Genomic DNA, 22,262 nt, shown 5'->3' with positions numbered 1-22,262 from the left:
GGACCTGCCAAGGTCTCTGCAGTTACTGAGTGGCCTACACTTGTAGGTCTGAAGGCCATACAACGTTTCCTTGGTTTGACTAATTTTTTACATCCATGGATATAAAAAACTATAGTCTCCATTTTCTCATAACTTCACCTATCTAAGCTTGCCAGTGAATCTGAAATGTTTATGCTAACGCTGAGAATAAACTAAAATTGCCCTTTGTGATGGCTTTGGCTGAGGCTTGCTGTACATTTGTATGATTTATTATATTACTGTTTGATGTAAACCCCAGCAACATATACTTTCTACATTAGACCATTTTCCCCATAGGCGGATTTTCAATAAGGCTTGGGGAGGCTAAGCCTCCCCAAACCTGCTCTGGCACCCTAAAAATAAAAAAATAAAATAAAAAAACCTGGCTCCGTTTCTGCGCTGTGCTGCAAATCTTATCCTGTCCCTGCAAGCTCCGGGTTCTGCTCTAATCAGCTGTGCTCTGATTGGATCTTTCTTCTAGTATATTCTCCAATCAGAGCACAGCTTTCTTGACAGACAGTAAAATTGACCAATCAAGACACAGATGCAGACAGGGATCAGGAAATTTTGCAAACTGCAGAAATGAAGACTTAAAAAAGAAGAATCTGCAGACTGTAAGTTTACCCATGAACCAGCTTTGAACTTTGCTGCAGTTTTCATCCCACAGGTACTATACTGTATATGTTCTAAAGGCTGACCCACTAGCTGGAATTAAATTGTTTTTTGTCATCTGACATTTATAATATCCCCTACCCTAACAGATGGAGGGTAAGTTAATTTTTCCCCCTGACAAAGCTCATTGTGCTTTTATATATTTGTTATGGTTTTTTGCACATTCTATTTTTTTTTTTACTTTTGTCATTGTTTTGTTCATTTATAGTAAGTTACAGTGGGGCCAATTTTGTGTATCAGTGTAAGTGTTATAGTGCCAGGGCCTGAATATCTGCCCTCAGTACCCACTGCTCCTCATGGCATATAATGTGCTGGGTTTGTATATAAAGACTGCGTCTCACTGCATATAATCTGCTGGTTTTGTATGTACAGACTGTGTCTCGCTGTATATAACGTGCCTGGGATGTCAGTACCCGCTGCCTCACTTTCTATAAAGCTAACTTAAACACATCTAATGGGGAGGTTCACTTTTAAGTTAACTTGTAGTATATTATAGAATGGCCTATTCCTAGCAACTTTGCAATTGGTCTTCCTAGTTAATTTTATATAGTTTTTGAATAATTTGCCTTTTGCTTCTGCCTCTTTCCAGCTTTCAAATGAGGGTCACTGACCAAAAAGTATTGCTCTGTGAAGCTACAGTTTTATTTTTCCATGCAGCCCCTTAACTATTCATATTCCCATCTCTTGTTTAAACCACTACCTGGTATATAAGACCCTAGCAACCAGATAGCTGCTGAAATACCAAATGGAGAGCTGCTGAACAAAAAGCTAAATAACCAAAAAACCATTAAAAATAAAAGAGGACCAATTGCAAATTGTCTCAGAATATCAGTGTCTACATCATATTAAAAGTTAATTTAAAGGTGAACTACCCCTTTAACCTAACTGAACACAAATGTATAGAGAACCCCTAACAGAAGTGCACGTATGAATGCTTTTACATCCTAAGCATTTTAGGGTTAAAAAAATCCCCCCCACCCGCACTTTTGCACAGTATCCCTGGGAGTCAGTGGGAACTGCCAGAGGTAGTTGGGAGGTAAATTTTTTACACCAGCAGTGAATCCACTAAGTGTCACATTAGGCTGATGCCACATGCGGCGTAGGGCTGATTTTTTCGGCAAGCGGAAAAACGCTTGCCGAAAATTCAGCCCTACGCCTGCTACTTGTGCCTGCACCCGAATGAATGGAATACGCTTGGGTGCAGGCACATGTAGTCAATATACGCACGAAAACGCGAGAGAATGCAAAGTCTCGCGTTTTCATGTGTATATCGGCTACATGTGCCTGCACCCGAGCGTATCCCATTCATTCGGGTGCAGGCACAAGTAGCAGGCGTAGGGCTGAACTTTCGGCAGGCGTTTTTCCGCTTGCCGAAAAAATCAGCCCTACGCCGCATGTGGCATCAGCCTTAGCTGTAGGTCAGTCTGTGTATGGGCCATCTTTAGCCTCCCCAAACAAAAAAGTCATCCTCCGCCTATGATTTTCCCTGGTGCTTTCCATCAAATCTACTAAAAATTAAAAATGAAAATATATCTTGATAAGAAAATTTTAAAAAAAAAATTCTGAATAAGGCACATTATGCCCTTTTTTTTACATAATTCATGTATATTGAGAAGGTGGAGTGGCAATCCCATGGTACTATATATTACAGCATTTATTTTATTTCATCACTTGCCAGTGATCATTGTAAATAAAATTGCTCTAACCCAGTGTAAGTCTTAAAGGGGACCTGTCACCTCTTATGATTAAAAAATAAACTTAAACACACACTGCATCTTTTAACAACTTAATTAACACCTCTGCTACCTCTGTAAATGAGTTCATCCCCCCCCCCAACACACTGCTGTATTTTACCTACGAGGAAGATGCCATATTGATCCTCCATCTTACACAGTGACTTAGTCCTGCGTTGTCTAATTTTGTACAAGTGCTGTTAATGAACTGACACACATAGTTCTCTGCTTTCAAATAGATAAAAGCATCTATTGCGCAATCACATTAGGCATTGGATTCTTAGCCTGCACTAGGCAAGGGGTAAAAGAGTTGGAGCTGTGACGTGGGTATTAGAATACTAGAAACCCAAAGCCTAGAGGCAGAGTTGGTCCAGTGTGATTAACAGCACATTTAAGGGGAAAAAAACTAGCACTGCTTTTCAGTACTGTTCGTTCCACTAGTAGTAGTTTTTTAGGGTAATGGTGACAGGTGCTCTTTAAGAAATATGACCTAAGCATAATAAAAGGATGGAAAACATAATCACAATACACCATTTAGGCTTTAACTTCAATGCATTATATAGTTTTCCTTTTTTTCTTTCTTATGGGCAATCAACCCCACCCTTCTCTTCTTTGTAGACCACTCATCAGCACAGCAATCTTGGTGCTTGGGCACTGTGCTTTCACAACAATGTTTTTGTGGAAATGACTTTTGCGCAACAGTACAACTGTTTTGCATTTATTTTTGCTTTACAAACTCAATAAAAATGGTAATTAAGACAAAAATGTACTGGTTACTGTGGGCGTCATGTCATTATCTTGAATGGCAACCATTCAGTAGCATGAGAGCCTATCATGCCTGAGGAAACCATAGCCACAAAAATGGAAGGAAATTCAGTGTATAAGTGCACCAATTTGAAGTTTATGGGCCCCACAGCAAAATTGTTTAAAGGCCTCCAGTCTCCTAAATCTTGAAGGAATTCATGTCTCTCACATATTATTGGGCATTAGTGAGGACCCTCATCAAGTCTATCTGCATATGCTCTTTAGCCCACACTATGGCTGCCGCCATGCTGTTTTTTTCTAGCTGGAAAAAAAAAATATTGTACTTGATGCAAATGCCCAGTATTTTCCAGGAAAACATGGCAACCCTAGCCCCCGATCAGCTACTGTATCTATGGACAATACAGGGGCAACATAGGAACCTGTGCTTGGTTCAGCGTGCAAAACTTTTGATTTTCGTTCTTCAAGTCCTTGTTGATCTGTCTTGTCTGATTGTACCAGGACCCTCTGATTGGCTGGTGACCAATCAAACAGATTGAAATAATATCAATGAGTATTTAGGAAACAGAATAACTGATGTTGTACTCTGCAGGCTTGGTCATATGTTGTATATTATGTACTATGTAATACATGTACCTCCTTATATTTGCAAAACCCTTTTAAAAGGGAATGAGGGAGCTGAAATAGTCTCAAAAGGGAATGAGGGAGCTGAATAAAAATGTGATTTGTTTTCCACCATACAACATTCCCATTCTTCACATCTACCAGCAGAATTGCCAAGTCCCCTAAGCGACTGCATCAATGTGGTTGACCGGGTTAATTGAAATGTGCTGCACCTCTGAGAGAGCTGCATGTTTATTGAATTATATAGTACGGATGTTATGCATACATTTATAGAGAATGGTCATCATTCATAACAGCCCCTGCCCCAGTAGAGTTTACAAATTACAAATTAAGGTCTTACATTTTGGCCAGTTTCATCAGGAACCAGTTACCCTGCCTGGATGTTTTTGGTTGTGTAATAGAAAAATGAAGTACAAACATGGAGCAAAACAAACTATACACAGTGCCCTTGATTGCAAGCCTTCAGCTAATTTTTCAGTCATTGGCTGTTGAAGAATGTTGGGAGTTGTGAGCAAAAATAATGTTTAATGTGATGCTGTTATTATCTCACCCTTCTTTCCCCACTGTCCAACATTATGTAAAGGATATATTCACTAATGACACACAAAAGCACTGATATATGCTAAGCCACCATACCCTAGTCAGGTTTCACCCTATACAGATCTAACTATTAACATCTGTTTCATTTTTCATAGACTGTCGCCTCTCTCTACATTATCTCCTGTCCCATCATTTGGCCCTAATAGCCTCTTAGTGAATGATCTCCAAGACCAAAATTTGCTGATGAGCTGCCTGCAAAGTTAAGAATCTGTTTTTGTGTATTAGTTTGCTTTTCTTAGCTCTTTCTATGCAATTACCACTGCATGGACCAACCAAATTATAGCTTTGGCTACCATAGCATTTCAGCTAGATGAATGTTTCTCAGATGGACAAACTTCTTGAATAGCAAGGTTAGTGCTGATATTTCATTTTGTGATCCTGAAATGTAGTTTGTAATAGTCACAATCTAGTCAACACAAAGTACAGTACAGTAAAATAATACTGTGTATTTATAGTACATTGGTTTTGATGTTAATAGACAGTTGTCCACTTAAGTTATTTGTAGTTCTTTTGCTTCAGTTCATGAACTGTTCTGGCTGTCATACCTGCTTACATAGTGAGGGAGAAGTGAACAAAGAGCATAAAGCAGCCACAGAATAAGCAAAACAACCCATCTGCTATAAAGGCTCAGTGCAAACTATGAGTGTTTATAAAAAAAAAAAGACGAAATGGATAAAAATGTGCCTGGGTGCCCAAGTTACAGGGCAGGCAGCAGGCCATTGACATCTTTCTTAAAGGTGACATATTGGATAAATGGAAAAACCCTTATTTTGTAGGCAATTATGAATAATATATGGTGCTGGTTTCACTTTGGGCTAAAGATTAATACTATCTGCAAAGATGGCACCTTTATTGGAGCTCCCTGTAGATTCTCTCAGGTCTCTGTCAGTGTTTCAAATGAAGGGTGGGTGTGTCCTAATAGTCCCTGCCAGAAGCACAGCAGGAGGGGGATAGCTGATTGGTTCCTATCCTACAGTGTGCGCCCCCCCCCCCCCAGAGAATTAGAATTAGAGACTAGTAGGGTTTTAGTGGAATTTCTCGATAAATCAGTCCAAAACACAACTTTTTTAAGCACAATCCTTCTATGTTTAGAGGAGTATAATTCATTGGTACAGTATGTTCTTTTTACATGATATGTCTCCTTTAATATAAGTAGAAAAGGTCAGCTAGGTTGCTCCAGCTTATTTGTGTCAATTCCATGTTTAAGTTCTATCCAGGCTGTAAACATTACAACTATTTATTTCATATTTAGTATTGAGCCTACAACTATTCTATTAGCAGGTTCAGCTATTTCAGTATTTCCTTCCTCCAAGCGATGAATATCTGCTGTCTCTTTATTCTCAGTATGATACCACTGTATTTATATTGTTATGTCTTTGTTGACCTTTGCTGAAACTTTAAGTAGTAATTAAGTTTATTGTTTCCAGCTCTATCCCCCCTGTTCATTTTTGGGCAAAATATAAAAGAAGTAAGCAACATCTGTTTCCCTGTTAATAGGAGTAGGTCTAAAACTTTATAAACAATCCGGGTCGTAACAAATCTTTATTCCTGCATTGTGCTTCTCAGTCAGTCTGGATACAAATAGAAGAAATCTAGTTTTGGACCAAGGCTGGAAGCAAGGAATAAACTACAGATGAAGCTAAAGGTGTAACTGTATGGGGATCGGTCAATTTTAGGAGTATCTACGTTTTTAGGCTTTCTACAGATCTCACATTTATATACAAGTAGGATACGTTTTCAACAATTTCATTACTAAAGGTGCCCATACACTATAAGATCTGCTCGCTTGGCGATGTCGCCAAGCGAGCGGATCTTCACCCGATATCCCCACCTACGGGTGGGCGATATCGGGTAGCCCTGGGGCCAAACGATTGGATTACATTTGTGGTGATGGGGCAGTCGGTTCGGGGACAGCATCAACGAGCCGATGCGGTCCCCGATCCAACTGGATTTTCTAACCTGGCTGATAGAGATCTGGCCAATTTCAGGCCAGATATTGGTCGGCCAGGCCGCTCTGTTCTGCCCATACACGGGCCGATTAGCTGCCGAATCGGTCCAAGGGACCGATATCGGCAGCTATAGTCGGCCCATGTATAGGGACCTTAAGGCAGAAATCACACCAACTTGACTAATGTTTGATGTGAGATATTGCACAGTTTCACTGTGGCACCAAAGTTCCAGCAATATGCATCTGTAGTGTTTGACCAGTTTCCACTATACTACTTAGGGAAAGAATTATAATAAAATGTGTAAATCAGTGGAGAATTTGGGTAGACTTGGGGCCACATCTGAACAATCTGACTTCTGCAATTTGTATCTCACAATACAAACATAAAGCATTCCTCTTTAAATAAAAAAAGGAGTGTTTTTGGGAATCATCTTCTGACTCTCTTCTACCTGTACTTTAAAAGGAAGGTCTGTGGCCTTACTCATTTATATGACAAAGTGAAGACCTTCATATTTGGTTTTTCTTTAAACTGACAATTCTCACTGCTGAATTCTGCCATAAGTACAGGTATGGGATCCCTTATACAGAAAGCCTGTCTCCCATAGACTCCATTTTAATCAAATAATTCAGATTTTTAAAATGAATTTCCTTTTTCTCTGTAATAATAAAACAGTACCTTGTAATTGATCCCAACTAAGATATAATTACCCCTTATTGGGGCAGAACAGCCCTATTGGGTTTATTTAATGGTTAAATGATTCCCTTTTCTCTGTAATAATAAAACAGTACCTTGTACTTGATCCCAACTAAGATATAATTAATCCTTATTGGGGGCAGAACAGCCCTATTGGGTTTATTTAATGGTTAAATGATTCCCTTTTCTCTGTAATAATAAAACAGTACCTGTACTTGATCCCAACTAAGATATAATTACCCCTTATTGGGGACAGAACAGTCCTATTGGGTTTATTTAATGGTTAAATGATTCCCTTTTCTCTGTAATAATAAAATAGTACTTGTACTTGATCCCAACTTAGAAATAATTTATCCTTATTGGAGGCAAACAATCCTATTGATTAATGGTTAATTGATTTTTTTAATAGACTTAGGGGCTGATTTACTAATCCACGAACGGATCGAAAGCGTTTTTTTCGTAATGATCGGTATTTTCGTAGCTGTTACGACTTGCGCGAATTGTCGCGACTTTTTCGTAGCCGTTACGACTTGCGTGACTTGTCGCAACTTTTTTGTAGCCATTTGCCCGCCGTTTACGAGCGCTCAATGCGAAAAAGTCGCGACAATTCACACAAGTCGTACCGGCTATGAAAAAGTCGCGACAATTCGCACAAGTCGTAACAGCTACGAAAAAGTCGCAAAAAATACAAAAAAGTCTCAAAATGTTCGTTTCCAATCCGATTTTTTCCCATTCGGGATTCGTGGATTAGTAAATCAGCCCCATAAGGTATGGAGATCCAAATTACAGAAAGACCCCTTATCTGGAATACCCTTGGTCCCGAGCATTCTGGATAATGGGTCCTATACATGTAGTACATCTCCAATGATTTTTGTGGGATGAGGTGATGATTAGGAGCATTTAAATGACTGCTTCTTCCTGAGAGCACCAAGGTGGTCATGGCCTTTAAGAGGACTTGTTTATGAACACAAGCGGAAATGTGAGCTCGGACTCATGCAGAGACTTCAGAGAATTCATAAAGCTATTGCACTATACATGCTCCTCTAAATTGGTCCTAGTGACAGTGTGTAGATTCAGCCAAGTTTAATGCATTTCCTGCAAGGTGCAATCTACAAGGAAAAAATGTATCCCTGCAATTAACCCCTGCCTTGAGGAGGTTACTTCCAGGACTCTATTTGTGTGTTGCACCCACACAGGTAACTGACTTTTACCTAGCGAATCCCAGGCTCATGCCAATTTTGTACGTAGTGAATTACATGCTAATGCAATATATAAAAGCATATGAATTATTTAGTTGCCATTGTTATAAAGAATAACCAATATGCACTCATTATATAAATTAACATGCAGGCAAAGTTGTTGAATGCTACTACCATGGCACCGTCACTGCTTCTCATCATGGATAAAAATAGAAGAAAAATCACAGATATAAATTCTAATAACGTTCATAATCTGTGTCAAAACACAATACAAGATTACTAGCTTAAATTAGAATTTGCTGCCGCACCCCCCCCCCCCAACTAGCACTATAAATTAGTAATTTGGGGGGTTTTACCAGACACTCACACACAATCAACAAGTCTGCTGCTTTATCTATATACCCCTGAACAAGGTTAATATATAAATCTTTTCTGTATTTCCATTTTCTGCCACCATGTGGTTACCCCTCAAGCAGTACCAGGCAGACATATCCACACACAGTAATCTTTTTTTGTTTTACTGGCTACTCTGATGGCCAACACCAAGTAGGGTTCTCTAGGCACTTAACCAACTGGTAAGAGAGGTTCTGATCATTGGCATATCTATATATATATATATATATATATATATATATATATATATATATATATGCAGTAGATCCCGCAGTCTCTAGGGGACCTGGACTGCGGGGCCTTCTGTACCTTAGTATCCCTTCCCTGGCCCCTCTCCTACCTTAAAAATAGGGGCACGGATTCCTAATGTAAATAAATATACCTGGAAGCTGATAAATCAAATCTTTATCGCAGCCAAACTAACAATAGCAAGATCGTGGAAATCCCCATTCTTGCCTATTTTACAACTAAAAAATAAGGTTAACTGGATCTACGTCAATGAAAAATTAACCAGTATCTTAACGGATAAGCAAGAACGGTTCCAAAAAGAATGGGCCCCTTGGGAGCAATACTTTACCTCCTCCACTTGAACCATGCCTTCCCCATATAACTTTTATAAATAATGTACGTTACCTAAGGTATGCAATCCATAAAAAGTCAATTATAAAACCACCCCCCCAATAGGAGGGCAGGGAACCAAAAGGGACAAGGTCAAACTAGATAACGACCTAAGAGTCCCAGGGATAGGTCACGAGGGAAGCAAAATGGAATAATGTTCAGGTTGGACCCGGACCCAAGAGAAAAGTGGAGAGGAGCTCTGAGAGACACCCCACCCGGCATGGTTTAGTTAGAGTTTAACTAGTTAAAACCTTACTGTTTCTAATATGTATGTATGTATATTTCTCTTGTATCTACCCACTATCCCCTCGCAAGTCAGGACTCTGGAAAAACAAGACCCTGACTTGCACGTCCCTCCTCACCTACCCCCCCCCCCCGTCCCATCCCCTTTCCTTCTCCTTTTTCTTTCCTCTTCTTTTCCCCCTTAAGGAACGACACGTAAAAACCAATCTCGATCAACAGTGGTACTCTTTATTGACACAATGATTTACAACTGGAAATGTCACTGAATATGTCATGTACTATCTATCTCCAATAAAAAAGTTAAAACTGAAAAAAAAAAAAAATAGGGGCACGGTCAGGGCAGGGATTTTTCTGCAGGGGGGCAAGTTATGCCGCTGGTTTTAAAGAGAAAGAAGACCAGTACTAATAATACCATTAATACTAACAAAAATATACAGGCTGGTTAACTGGCTCCTGATAATGATGATCAATATGTTATAAAGCGTATAAATATTCTGCAGCATTGTACAATAGAAGGGTAAATGTTTCAAGCAATTAAATTTACAGTTTGTTGTTTGAATGTGACAGGGAAATTGAATTGTAAGATGCACTGTGACACCAAAAGATGTTAATAAAGTTCACTGCATAGAATGTCAGTGCTATAAAAAAATATATAAAATATATAAAAAAGGAATAATGATAATATTATTCCATTTCAAATTTCATTACTGGGCTTATGCCTGGTCACACTGCATTACTGTACACTTGTCAGATTGCCCCTTCCACCTGCTGACTTCAGTCTAAGGGGATTTCAACAAAACTAAGACAATTGATATGGCTAAGGAGTCCGAGTACAATGGGGGATTATAATTACACCTAAATCTGTAAAAAGAGAAAGTAACACTGGGCAAACAAAGAGCATAACAATTACTAACTACATATTCTCCAAGATAATTGATAGTTGTAGGTAATAGGTAAAATAGTTTAAGGTAGTTATAGGTAAAATATAATATTTACATTACCAAAAATAATCTCCTTGGTTTAAAAAATAATTGTGCTTAAATCAGGACTTTGGATATCCTCATTTGACAATTTATTGTAACACCCCTGTTATAGCAATATTATAAAGTACTGCATAACTTGCCGGAGCTATACGAATAAGTGATGATTAAAGTGACTTTATATGGAATAGCTTTACTTTGTGTCTTACAGAGCTGAGATATATCATCACAGAAACACTCAAGGTCCATCGGTTAATTCTGTTCTAAATCTCCCACAATGAATAAAAACAGTAAGGAAACCCAAGTAGTTTATGTGATCATGCCCCCCGCCCAGACATGCTACAAAGTATTTCTGTGGGATGCACTTGAAATTCTGAAAGGTCTGAGTCAAAGAATAACAAATAGCTGGATTTATGCTTGCCGGGTGCTGCATAGAATAGTGTGCAAAGAAATACTGTATAAGGTACAGTACTTGTATAGAGCACTCACAGGTTCTCAAAATAATTGTGTACATGTATAGTACCTTATAAATTAAAATATACAGACATGTTTACAAATCCTGTGCACTATAGATTGTAGGATGTGCTAAGGCAGTTGATGGCATAAATGAATGAACAACTTTGTAACACTGTGGATTGTGTAAATTGCTGTCTGTGAAGGAGCTTTCACAGCTCATAGAAAAGTATAAAAGAATAAAATGTAATCTCTCAATATTTCCTAGTTAAACTTCACAGTAGATTTTCCAGGATGGTGTTGGATCAACAGAACCCATCCTACAAGTCAGATGTAGTTGCTTTTGCAGTGGGACTGATACAAAAGTCTGATGTGTAAACTACATGAAAGGATTGCTATTCAACATGACTTGCCTGTTGGAAAGAAACGCTTCATGCTGTGCCTTCATCCCAAAAAATAAAGACTGATGGTGCCTCATCGAAATACATTGACTGTTAGATGTAATTGCATGAACAAAACACACCATCCGACTATCTGATCCAGCTTTACATTACAGCTCTGGAGATCAGATATTGTAGGATCCTACAAAATCTTGTGCTGCTTGGTGTTGCATGACAAAATCAGATAAAATCTGAACAAAATCTCCTGTGAAGTTTAACCCTAGAGTTAGAGTGGTAGTGGTGATACAATGCTTCCCTAAAACAGAAGTGAAAAGACTTGTTCCTGACTCATGTTGAAATCAACCAATAGGAGCAGGGGTAATCTGTCAGCAACTCACAGCATGAGTGTGTTGGTTTTAGAAAATAAAAAAAGAGTTATGTTGCGGGTCTGGCAAAAAAACTGGTTAAAGATATGAAAAATGTCTTAAATTTTAAAAAAAACTATTTGTATTTTATTATCCATAACACTAGCATAATTTTTTTATGATGGAAACACAAATATTTATAGACTGTGACCATTTTTGATTCAATGACCACATATGTCTGCTTATATATAAGAACTTTTGAGGCATGATGTCTATTTCTGTGACATAGACCTATGTTTGTGTACTAAATGTATGTGTGTGTGTCGTCCCGGCACTTACTAGGATGTATGTACACATTACATAAATGGAAGGCTTTTTGTGTTTGCTAAAACCAAATACTTTTAAGGGAATTTGATGTATCTATATCTCACACCATTAATTAAACACATTATTCAGGGAGAAACACAACCATTTATTGGCTCAGAATTTAAATACAAAAATTCAAAAAACAAACCATACTATACCAAATGGAAAGGTACATCCCATGCTACATGGACCTTTCAGTGAGATATTTCTTAGGTTTTCCTTCTCAATCTTACTAATATCTATATCTCACACAAGCTTCACAAGCTAAACATACATTTGGCACACAGCATATAGAGGTGGTGTATTCACAGGCAAGACGAGGAAGCAACTCCAGACTGTATTTCCTGTGTTATGGGTATGAAATCAAAATAAGCTCTTCCTCTTATATATTCATGCAAACATCCCTTTAGCTAGCTCAGTCTAGTTCAGTTTCCTAAAACTTTAATATCCATTCACACTTAGACTAAAAATAAGTACAAATCTGTCCTATACAAGAAAAACATTAGAGATATATAATTCAGGAAGCACAACGTCATTGCGGCATCACAAGAGAATACAGAATATTTCAATTCAAATCTCAAACCCTATCCCTCTTATCTTCCAGTCTGCCATTCAAACCACTGTCTGGTTGCTAGGTTGAGAGGGAGCCTATCAACTGCGCAGCAATTTACATTTCAAACTAAAGCGAGAGGAAAACTGAATACTACTGTCTTTGCCCTCCATTATTGTAAAAGTTTATCTTAACATAAATTTCAGAAAGGCAAAAGATGGCATTCACATAATGTTACATGGGGAACAACTTTGAGTATCACCACCAAGTTTTTAACATCAGAGGGGCTGCTGTAAGGTGCCATAGACAGTCACTTTTTATTAAGCTGGTGGGGAGCTGTTTGGGCTTCTGGTGTACTTGAAATGACACAGCCTAGTTTGAATCCCAGTCCGGGAATCAAAAGTAAAAAGTAAGGGCTCTAACAGAGATTAGTGGGGATGCTGGAAAGCAAAGGACAGAAGTCAGGGCAGGTGCAAACAAGAAAAGGTAAGGAATCGAAAGAAGTGCAAACAAGAAACACTAAAGAATCTGTAAGAAGGCAATGCAGTTACGAAAAGAAAGAATCGGACAGAAGTCTTTGCAGGTACAAACAGGAACAGAAGAAATGTGTAGGGGGTTAATGCAGATACATTGAAGAAAAGCGAAGGAATCAGATAGGGGCAATGCCATTACCAATGCCAAGTAGCATTCCTACAGAAATCAGCATTCATATCGAGCCCTTGTGCTAATATTAAAGAAGACAGTATTTCATGATCTGGCTTCTTTTAGTTGTTTTTCTTATCACTTTTATCAAACTACATTGTTAGCACAGAGTGTCCTCTAGTGAGACAAAATGAAATAGCATATCGAAGACTGTACAGTAAGATACAATAAAGTACAATAAATAAAGCTTATGAATACAGAGAAAACAACTCAACAGCAAAGTTAAAATATGTTATTGTATAAGAACTAAAGAGAAAAACTGCACAATACCAATTAAAGGCAAAAAATACCCAGCCATTAAAGGGGGCACACATACACAGACAATAGAAAGAGAACTGTAAGAAGTAGTTATGTGAGTGGCCTCAAAAAAGCATTTGTCTTAGGAAGAAAATGCAGAATCTCTCAAGAGCTATGACAAATATTATTCCTTAAATGTCATGGAAAGATGTTTAGAATGTGATTAATACAGACATAATAAGGTTTAGCTGCGCCTCTGCATGTGGCCGATGTTTATTTGTAAGTTAAAAGGGCCAGTTTCAGTTCTGAAGAGAGTCAGTTTTACTAGGTGCATACCTCTCTGTACCCCCTTTATTGAGTATTTCCACCTTAGCATTTAAGATCTCCTCCGGGGATGTTGGTTTAATAGGACGAGATATGATGCATGGAAGTCAGGATATGTGATGTAATGTGAAGAGATATTCTCGGTACACATGTGATTACCAGATTCCAATATCTGTCAGATCACCTTTTACGCACACGCTAAACGATTACATCCAAAGCTGATGGAATGCCTTTAATCCCATAGCTTTTGCATTTACCAACATGCAGGCTACAGGCATCCCACATGGAGGAAGCAGCTTCTTTTGAAACACAACTATAAAATTTAAAACTGACTGTAAATGACTTCAGCACATGCAGCTTTGATTTTGCAGGTCATATTTTCTTCATGGCTGAGTTTAGAAGGGTTTAGTTTTTGCCAAGTATTCTGTTATATTTACTGTACACTGTATCATACCTACAATATTCTCTTCTTTATAATGTAGGTACAGTTGTGGGAATTCTTTATTCACAGATTTGCTGAAATAAATCCAGCTACACATAAAATATGTCCCTTTAAAAGGGAAAATACAGAAGCAGCCTTCCAACATTAAACGTAGGAACTAAACCAGAAAGGAAGTTATGGAGGGGGCATTATTTACACTGCTTAGGAGTCTATTTATTAAAGTACAAGTTTGAATCCTGAATTGGGAAAAATTCAGATTAAATACGATAATTTCCGATGATCGCAAATATCACGAAAATACTTCGAAAAAATTATACTAGTCACGATAATATTGTATTGGCGATCTGAAAGTCACGAAATTTTCGTATCTGAACAATCGTAAACAGCGGGAAAACCTTTCTGACTTTGATCCTTCTGTGCATGATTTTGGAAGCCTCCCATAGGGCTCAATGGCACTTTGCAGCTCCAACCCGGCCCAAGGAAAGTCTCCCATAGGGCTCAATGGCACTCTGCAGCTCCAACCTGGCCCAAGGAAAGTCTCCCATAGGGCTCAATGGCACTCTGCAGCTCCAAGGAAAAGTCTCCCATAGGGCTCAATGGCACTCTGCAGCTCCAACCTGGCCCAAGGAAAGTCTCCCATAGGGCTCAATGGCACTCTGCAGCTCCAAGGAAAAGTCTCCCATAGGGCTCAATGGCACTCTGAAGCTACAACATGGCCAAAGGAAAGTCTCCCATAGGGCTCAATGGCACTCTGCAGCTCCAACCCGGCCCAAGGAAAGTCTCCCATAGGGCTCAATGGCACTCTGCAGCTCCAACCTGGCCCAAGGAAAGTCTCCCATAGGGCTCAATGGCACTCTGCAGCTCCAACCTGGCCCAAGGAAAGTCTCCCATAGGGCTCAATGGCACTCTGCAGCTCCAACCTGGCCCAAGGAAAGTCTCCCATAGGGCTCAATGGCACTCTGCAGCTCCAACCTGACCCAAGGAAAGTCTCCCATAGGGCTCAATGGCACTCTGCAGCTCCAACCCGGCCCAAGGAAAGTCTCCCATAGGGCTCAATGGCACTCTGCAGCTCCAACCCGGCCCAAGGAAAGTCTCCCATAGGGCTCAATGGCACTCTGCAGCTCCAACCTGACCCAAGGAAAGTCTCCCATAGGGCTCAATGGCACTCTGCAGCTCCAACCTGGCCCAAGGAAAGTCTCCCATAGGGCTCAATGGCACTCTGCAGCTCCAACCTGGCCCAAGGAAAGTCTCCCATAGGGCTCAATGGCACTCTGCAGCTCCAACCTGGCCCAAGGAAAGTCTCCCATAGGGCTCAATGGCACTCTGCAGCTCCAACCCGGCCCAAGGAAAGTCTCCCATAGGGCTCAATGGCACTCTGCAGCTCCAACCTGGCCCAAGGAAAGTCTCCCATAGGGCTCAATGGCACTCTGCAGCTCCAACCTGGCCCAAGGAAAGTCTCCCATAGGGCTCAATGGCACTCTGCAGCTCCAACCTGGCCCAAGGAAAGTCTCCCATAGGGCTCAATGGCACTCTGCAGCTCCAACCTGGCCCAAGGAAAGTCATGATACCGAACTTGAATGAATCCGAAACTTTCGTATTCGGCGCAACAATACGATTTTGTTGTGTAAGTTTTGTCGTGAAGTACAAAAAAGTTGCGCAAAATACGAAAACGCAGCAGAAAATATGCACAGTTTGATCAAATATAAATTTTTTGTATTTTGTACCTGTCATACATTAATAAATAGGCCCCTAAGTGTTGTTGCACCAGCACCATGCATTGTCTTGCTTAGCTTGTACAAAACCATGGAACTGTTGGAAGGCTAAAAGTGGCCATAAACGTAAAGTTCACCAAGCGAGCGGATCTTCTCCCTATATCCCTACGGGTGGGCGATATTGGGTGAATTTAGGCTAATTTGGTTTAGATTTAGAAAGCCGGTAATAGGTGCAGTTGGTTCGGAGACCCCATCAACTAGCCGATGCGGTCCCCCATCTGACTTAATTTTTTTACCTGCCTGATCAATATCTGCACGATTTGAGGCCAGATGTCGGGCAGGCCCATCGTTTGTGCCCCTAAACAGGCCGATAAGTGACCGATATCGGCAGGTACAATCGGCCCGTGTATGGCTACCTTAGGGGTATATTTATCATGCTGGGCAAAAAGCAGAGTAAAGCATTACTAGTGATGTTGCCAAGGGCAACCAATCAGAAATAAGATTTCAACAGTTAGAAATCCAAAGCAAAGCATCTGATTGGCTACTTTGAGCAACATCACTGGTAATGTTTTATATTACTTTTTACACAGCATGATAAATATACCCCTAAGTGTACAACAGCTCTCTTCCTGAATAGTTTTCATCAAGAGTTACATTTGTAATCTATTTCCTTTTAAGCAGTGCTCTTTTTCCATGTAGTAGGCAGATTGCCCAATATGTTACATGTTCAAACTAATACTGAAATGATGAATGGTGAAGGTTTCCAGCTGGGACAGACCTGCCCTAGAGGAATATAAGGACAGGGGCTGATGGGAATGTAGACATAGGATATTTATATTGAAGATTAAAAAAAAACAATGTTACTGTGCATCTTTCAGTTTAGCTCAGTGTTTCTAAAGCCAATTTTGGTAGCCACTATGTGGCCAGTGATGGGTCATGGGTCCCTTATGAAAAACAAAAAAAAATAAATACATTTTACATTGTTTACATTGGTAGCCAGCAAAGGGTCCACTTTTCCTTTTTCCAGTTTTTAAGGATAGGCCCAAATTAATGGCAAAAGGGAAACCCCCTATATTTAAAGTACCTAATCAAAATTGTTATACATACTGATGGCATCCAATATAACAGCTTCTACCTCCTTGCATTACAGCTGACAGAACATATAGCTTGTAAGATTCAAGAAGCAATCCTATTGGGATTCTATTATTAATCATTCCCTATCCTAATCCTATTATTTCATGATCTAATTATTTTTTTCAGTAGATTTAAAGTGTGGTGATCCAAATTACAGAAAGACCTCTAATCTGAAAAGCCTCAAGTCCCAAGTATTCTGCATAATAGTTATATATCTATACTGTATATTTATTTATTTGACAGCCTGTATATTAAAGATGCATATAACTCACCTTTATATTAACCCTTTCCCTGCCAAGCACGTAGCTTCTACGTGCTGGCATAAAAAATCGTTGTATGCCAAGCACGTAGAAGCTACGTTTCCCATAAGGACAGCGCGTTCTCTGCACTCGCCGATCGATCCGAGTGCAGAGACGCGCTGCCAGGCCCAAAACCCCCTAGGCAACGAGCTTACCGGCGCTGCTCCCTCCTGGGCCCCCTCCGATCGCCTCTGTGTGACCCCAAGTCGCAGCGACGTCATCAGGACGTGCCTGCTGCTTGGGGTATTTAATCCTGCCCCTGGCGCCGCCCCCTTCACTCGTGGAGCATCGTGGAGCCTCTTGGAGCCTGCCTGCATCCCCCTGCGGTCTTCCAGCACCAGAGATCTGCCTGCCTGCCTGCCTGCCTTTGAGATCTGCCTTGCCTGCCCCAGGTACCAATTTTGCACCATTTACACATCACACTAATTGTAATTTTTTTTTCTGATTTTTTTTTTGCAGTTTCCACTTTTTTTTTTTTGCACAGGCATACACTTACACACACTCACAAGTGTACACACATACATATTTTTTACTTTGCCTTTATTTTATTTTCCATTTTTAGCCTTTACACACTAATCACTGTTTCATCAGTTTTATTGTATATTATTGATTTTCATTGCTTTTTCAGTTCTGCATTGTGCTTTATTTCTGTTTTATTACTTGTTTTACTCTATTACTCTGATTTCTAAGTTCTGTGTTATACTTTTATTTCTGTTATATTATATATATATATACTGTTATTACTGTTACCTTGATTTTGCAGTGTGACAAGTGATCAGGTAGCCTGAACGCAAGTCACACGGCATAATCACATTTTTCTTGTGTTTTTCGGTGGTTTTGAGAGTTTTCAGTTTTGTGTTATACTTTGATTAGTTATATTGCTTGTGTTACCTTGATTTTGCAGTGTGACAAGTGATCAGGTAGCCTGAACGCAAGTCACACGGCATAATCACATTTTTCTTGTGTTTTTCGGTGGTTTTGAGAGTTTTCAGTTTTGTGTTATTCTTTGATTAGTTATATTGCTTGTGTTACCTTGATTTTGCAGTGTGACAAGTGATCAGGTATCCTGAACACAAGTCACACGGCATAATCACATTTTTCTTGCATAGTTCAGTGGTTTTGTGAGTTTTCAGTTTTGTGTTATACTTTGATTAGTTATATTGCTTGTGTTACCTTGATTTTGCAGTGTGACAAGTGATCAGGTATCCTGAACACAAGTCACACGGCATAATCACATTTTTCTTGCATAGTTCAGTGGTTTTGTGAGTTTTCAGTTTTGTGTTATACTTTGATTAGTTATATTGCTTGTGTTACCTTGATTTTGCAGTGTGACAAGTGATCAGGTAGCCTGAACGCAAGTCACACGGCATAATCACATTTTTCTTGTGTTTTTCGGTGGTTTTGAGAGTTTTCAGTTTTGTGTTATACTTTGATTAGTTATATTGCTTGTGTTACCTTGATTTTGCAGTGTGACAAGTGATCAGGTAGCCTGAACACAAGTCACACGGCATAATCACATTTTTCTTGCATAGTTCAGTGGTTTTGTGAGTTTTCAGTTTTGTGTTATACTTTGATTAGTTATATTGCTTGTGTTAACTTGATTTTGCATTTTTCAGTGGTTTCGTTGCATTTTAGATTTGTGTTGCTGTTCATTTACTGTTCTTGCTTATTGATCTTGGCTTTTTTTATTTGTGTGTTGCATCTACTGGCTTTTGCTTTTTTTTGCTTGTTCTGGATTGTTCCTGATTGTTCCTGATTGTTCTTGGTTGTATTTTTTTTTAGGGAGTTCAGGAGTTCAAGGGGGTTTAGAGGGGGGGGGGGGTTTGAAACCAAAGCTGCTTTTTTTCTTAGCCAGATCTTACCTGTTTTTTTTTTCTAGTGTCTGCCTTGCCTGTGTTGCAGTAGTTTATCTTTGCGTAGCTGTTAGATTTTTCTGGCTTCTGATCATATTCTGATTTACTTGATTTTTTGTGATTTTGGACTAGGGTGTTATAAAAAAATATTTTGTTGGCAACATGGCCAGAAAGTTGTACTCGGTTGAAGAGGCTGCTGCACTGTGCATGGCCTCTAGCTCGGAGGAGTTCAGTGACTCTGATTCCGAGTATGTGCCCCCTGGTTCAGAGAGTGACTCCTCTACTGAGGAGTCATGGCGTAGTAGTAGCACGGTTAGTGCTCTTGAGGAGCCCATGGAGGTAGAGGAGAGTGTGCAAAATGAGGGAGAGGGTGATAGGGCTGATGCTGCAGCTGGAGGAGAGCCTGCGTGGAGGCCTCCTTGTAATTTTCCCCCTGAGATCCCCCCTTTTACTGCAGTCGCTGGTGTTAAGGTGGACACCAGGAATTTTGAGCCTATTGATTTTTTTCAATTGTACATCACTGAGGCCATCCTACAGGATATGGTCCTCTATACAAATTTATACGCCGAGCAATACCTTACCCATAATCCCCTACCTAGGTATGCTCGAGCGCAGGCATGGCATCCCACTGACATTGCCGAAATGAAAAAGTTCTTGGGACTCACTTTAGCTATGGGTCTCATAAAAGCAAATTCTTTGGAGTCCTACTGGGATACCACTACTGTGTTGTCTATCCCTGTTTTTTCTGCCACCATGCCGAGAAACCGGTATCAGCTACTGCTCCGGTTTCTGCATTTCAATAATAATGCAACGGCTGTACCCCCTGATGTGCCCGGCCATGACAGGCTGCATAAATTGAGGCCCCTTATAAATAGCCTGTCTGAGCGGTGTGGAGAAGTGTATACCCCTTCCCAAAACATTTGTATAGATGAGTCACTTCTCCTCTTCAAAGGGCGCATCGCATTTCGGCAGTACATCCCAAGCAAGCGTGCCCGCTATGGGATCAAATTTTACAAACTGTGCGAAAGCATTTCGGGGTACACCAGCTATTTCATGATTTATGAAGGCAAGGACTCCAAATTAGACCCCCCTGGTTGTCCCCTTGATTTGACTGTCAGTGGCAAAATTGTATGGGAGCTCATCTCTCCACTTTTGGGCCAAGGTTACCACTTATATGTGGATAACTTTTACACTAGTATCCCCCTGTTCACTGCCCTATATTGCTTAGATACCCCAGCCTGTGGCACTATAAATCGTACCCGAAAGGGCTTGCCCAGGGATCTGGTCAGCAAAAAACTTAATCGTGGAGAAGTTTATGCCCTAAGAAATGATGAGCTCCTTGCCATAAATTATTATGACACAAAAAATGTATTCATGCTGACGACAATCCACGATGAGTCAGTAACTGTGGTACAGAGAGTTGGTAGGCCCCCTAAAACAAAACCTCTCTGTTGCAGGGAATACAGCAGGTACATGGGTGGCGTTGACAGAACTGATCAACTCCAACATTACTACAACGCCACTCGAAAAACTAAGGCCTGGTACAAAAAAGTTGGTATATACTTGATTCAAATGGCCCTTCGAAATTCATACGTTGTATATAAGGCAGCAGTACCAGGCCGCAAATTATCCTATTATAAATACCAGCTGCAGATAATCCCTGCCCTGTTGTTTAGTGGTGTAGAGGAGACTGTGCCTGAGATGCCCCCTAGTGACAATGTGGCCCGATTGATTGGGAAGCACTTTATTGATACGCTTCCACCCACACCTGGAAAAGTGTTTGCCCAGAAAGCTTGCAGAGTGTGCCGCAAAAGGGGTATAAGACGAGATACACGGTACTACTGCCCTAAGTGCCCTCGCAACCCCGGGTTATGTTTCAAACCATGTTTTGAAATATACCATACTCGTCTGCACTATTGAAAGGGTAATAAATTGTTGTGCACTGATGGAATTTATAATAATTATTGGCATCCCGCTTTGTGCAAAATTAATATAGTAGCCTTATGGTTTATGTATTCAGGTCAGAATTTTATGTCATGGTTAATTTGGTTGTTTCCTTACCTAAAATGTTACGTTAGGTTATGTATAGCCAACTGAGGTGTTGCGTGACGGACTGGGCCCCTAAAAATTTGTGGTGCGTGATGATCATGATGTTTCATCTTGCCTGCGGATGATTTCATCTCCCCTGCTGATGCCACAAGGTTTTTTTTTTTACGGACACCTCATAAGCTACCCTTTCAGGGCAGTTGCTACGGCTATATGTATTTCTGGGTGACATTTTAGGTTTTACTAGTGTACAGTATTAGCTCTCCATGGAATATTTTTTTTATTATTTTTGCACAGTTAGGGTCTTTGTTTGCAGTAGTGAAAAGAAAGTTATAGTTTGTTGGTAGATGGGAGTTTACATTTCAACACTTATGCTAATTGTAGTCTTTCTCCTTATTATGAGTAATAGTATTGTTCTGATGGCATAGCTCTTTTGGTTGGAGAGAAACTGGCAAATTCAAAACTCATTAGCTCAGCTTTCAATGCAGATATTGAGGCCTTTATTTTGGGCAATATATATTTTGTTCTTGGTGCAGGCATTCAGCTTTTTTCAGAATTGTGGTGCTATGCAACTTATGCAATAATGTCCCGCATTTCTGTAATAGATTACCGCACTGTGTATGGGGGGGCACTGTGTATGGGGGGGCACTGTGTATGGGGGGGCACTGTGTATGGGGGGGCACTGGGTATGGGGGGGTACTGTGTATGGGGGGTACTGTGTATGGCGGGCACTGTGTATGGGGGGCACTGTGTATGGGGGGCACTGTGTATGGGGGGCACTGTGTATGGGGAAAATTGGGGGCACTGTGTATGGGGGCAATTGGGGGCACTGTGTATGGGGGTATTGTCTATGGGGGCACTGTGTATGGGGGCAATTGGGGGCACTGTGTATGGGGGTATTGTCTATGGGGGCAA

General features: G+C 40.2%; 1 protein-coding gene across 1 annotated transcript in view; it reads left to right on the top strand.

Annotated features, from left to right (window-relative positions):
• Nucleotides 1–4,517: 4,517 nt before the first annotated feature.
• The window catches only part of wdr38 (WD repeat domain 38), a 37,434-nt gene continuing 19,689 nt past the window's right edge, over nucleotides 4,518–22,262 (top strand). Inside the window, exon 1 of the mRNA XM_031892006.1 lies at nucleotides 4,518–4,759. The gene's annotated coding sequence lies outside the window, so the exon portion shown is untranslated. The remainder of the gene's footprint in view (nucleotides 4,760–22,262) is intronic.

The sequence above is a fragment of the Xenopus tropicalis genome, chromosome 8 (genome assembly GCF_000004195.4).
Source record: "Xenopus tropicalis strain Nigerian chromosome 8, UCB_Xtro_10.0, whole genome shotgun sequence".
NCBI lineage: Eukaryota > Metazoa > Chordata > Amphibia > Anura > Pipidae > Xenopus > Xenopus tropicalis.
This window is presented reverse-complemented; position numbering and strand designations above follow the sequence as displayed.